General features: G+C 45.3%; 1 non-coding gene across 1 annotated transcript; it reads right to left on the bottom strand.

The window, feature by feature from the left end:
- Positions 1–469: 469 nt before the first annotated feature.
- Positions 470–602, bottom strand: LOC127693143 (small nucleolar RNA SNORA17). Its single transcript, XR_007979618.1, has one exon. It is a non-coding gene; the product is annotated as a small nucleolar RNA SNORA17 (small nucleolar RNA).
- Between the last annotated feature and the right edge of the window lie 1,423 nt (positions 603–2,025).

Here is a 2,025-nt window from a genome sequence, read left to right as displayed (position 1 = left end):
AAGGTAATGTACAGAGGGCCCACTCTTCTGAGTGCTACAGTAGGTGAGGGACAGGAACAGCTCTCCTGCTCTCATGACACTAGGCCAGCTCTCCGGCCTGCTGTAGATGGTGAAGGGCAAGGAGGTTATCTCTTCCTCATCCACACCGCTGCACAGGAGAGGATTCATTAGAGCCCACTCTCCCATGCTCATATTCTTGGAGTCAGCTCATCCACAACCACATGTGGTGCTTGCTCTCCAAAGTGCTGCAGCTCACTAGGTAGGGGTCCATTCTTCTGTTCTCATCCCCCAGGGTCAGTGCTGCACAGCCTGACAGAAATCAACATGTCCTCCAGAGGCATGGCCGTTGGTGGTTACAGACTGTGACTGCTGTGGAGCCATAGACACAAACATGGCCTCTGGTGGCATAACAGGCCAAGACCTCACCATGGTCACAGGACTTCTGATTGTCTCAGGTTCCCCTTTTCTGAGTGTTAGGCTACTAATCATTCAGATGTTCATATGTCTTAACACCAAGTATAGACATAGCCTCTCTCTCCTCTCTGCCACCTACTAATGCACAAGTGACACAGAAGCCAAACCTGCAACACCTCTAAGGCTGGATGAGGCAACCTAGTAGGAGGTAAAGGGTCCTGAAATCAGTTAAAAGACTCAGAGACAGTGCCTGCTCCCACTGTAGAAGTCCCACAAGAATACCAAGCTATACAATCATAACATGCATATAGAAGACCTAGGTCAAACCCATACAGCTCCCTGATTGCCAAATTGGCTTCTGTGAGCCCATGTGAGCCTCTGTGAGCCCTGGTTAGTTGATTCTGTGGGCTGTGTTCTTCTGGTGTCCTTGACCCATTTTGCTCCTATAATCCTTCCTCCCCTTCATGCTCGGAACTTTTGAGCTCCACTTAATGTTTGGCTGTGGCTTTATGCACCCTATCAGTTGCTGGATGAAGCCTCTCTGATAATGATTGTGGTAGGCTCCAGTCTAAGAGCACAGCAGAATATCATAAGGATTCATTTCATTGACTTCTTTTTGCCCATTCTGTTTGGTTCTATCCTGCTATCCCACCTCTGGTTCCTGGCCCTCTAGCTGTGTTTGGTTCTATCCTAGGTCTCTGGGCTATCCCGCCTCTGGTTCCTGGTCCTCCAGGCAGTGTCAGGCATGGGCTTCCTTTTCTGAGGTGGATCATTAGTTGGCCACCCCTACAAGTTCTGTGTCACCTTTACCTCAGCACGTCTTGCTGGCAGGACCAACTATAAGAAAGTTTCATGGCTTGGATGGTATACCAACCCAATGAACTCTATTTTGGTGTGAAGGGAAGACATGTATGTGAAAAGAACTTTGGATACAATTGGCTATTTCGATTTTCTCTTTCAGTATTTTTTCTGTTCCTATTCATTTGCCCATTTAAATTATTGTTCTAACAGCTTTTTACAAATTCTTCCTACAACATAGACATCAGTCTGTTTCATGGGAAGTACTACTTTTCCAGTTGCTAAATTTATTTATATATTATTCCATTAAGACTAGCATTTTAGCATTATCTTTTGTTTATTTGTTTGTTTTTGTTTGTTTTGTTTTGTTTTGTTTTGGGGGTTTTATTTATTTATTTTCGGTCATTTTTTTCTGTGGACCATGATGGCCTTGAATTTAGAGATCCCCCTGCCTCTGCCTCCAAAATGCTGGGGTTAAAGGCATGTACCATAACACTGGGTATTTAGCTTTATCTTAAACATAAAGCTTTCCCATGAATGTCTGTTGTATTAGCAACTGTGCCTCTGGGAGGTCCTAGAGACAGACAGTTAAGCATGTTTAAGAAGGTTAAGTTTATTTTGGCTCATGATTTCAGATGGCTTTGTTACTTGTGGGTGTGTGAAGAAGCAGGTAAGAGCATGAAGGTGAGGAAGCTGGTCAGCTCAACAGCTGGCAGAGAGGAGTGAGACTGAAAAGAAACACAGGATCCAGGGCCCTGGTATTCGAGACATACCCCGACTGGCCGATTTCTTCTGACTGGATCCCCCCACTAA

The sequence above is a fragment of the Apodemus sylvaticus genome, chromosome 9, assembly GCF_947179515.1.
Source record: "Apodemus sylvaticus chromosome 9, mApoSyl1.1, whole genome shotgun sequence".
NCBI lineage: Eukaryota > Metazoa > Chordata > Mammalia > Rodentia > Muridae > Apodemus > Apodemus sylvaticus.
Note: the sequence above shows the minus strand (reverse complement) of the source record. Positions and strands in the feature narration are given on the sequence as shown.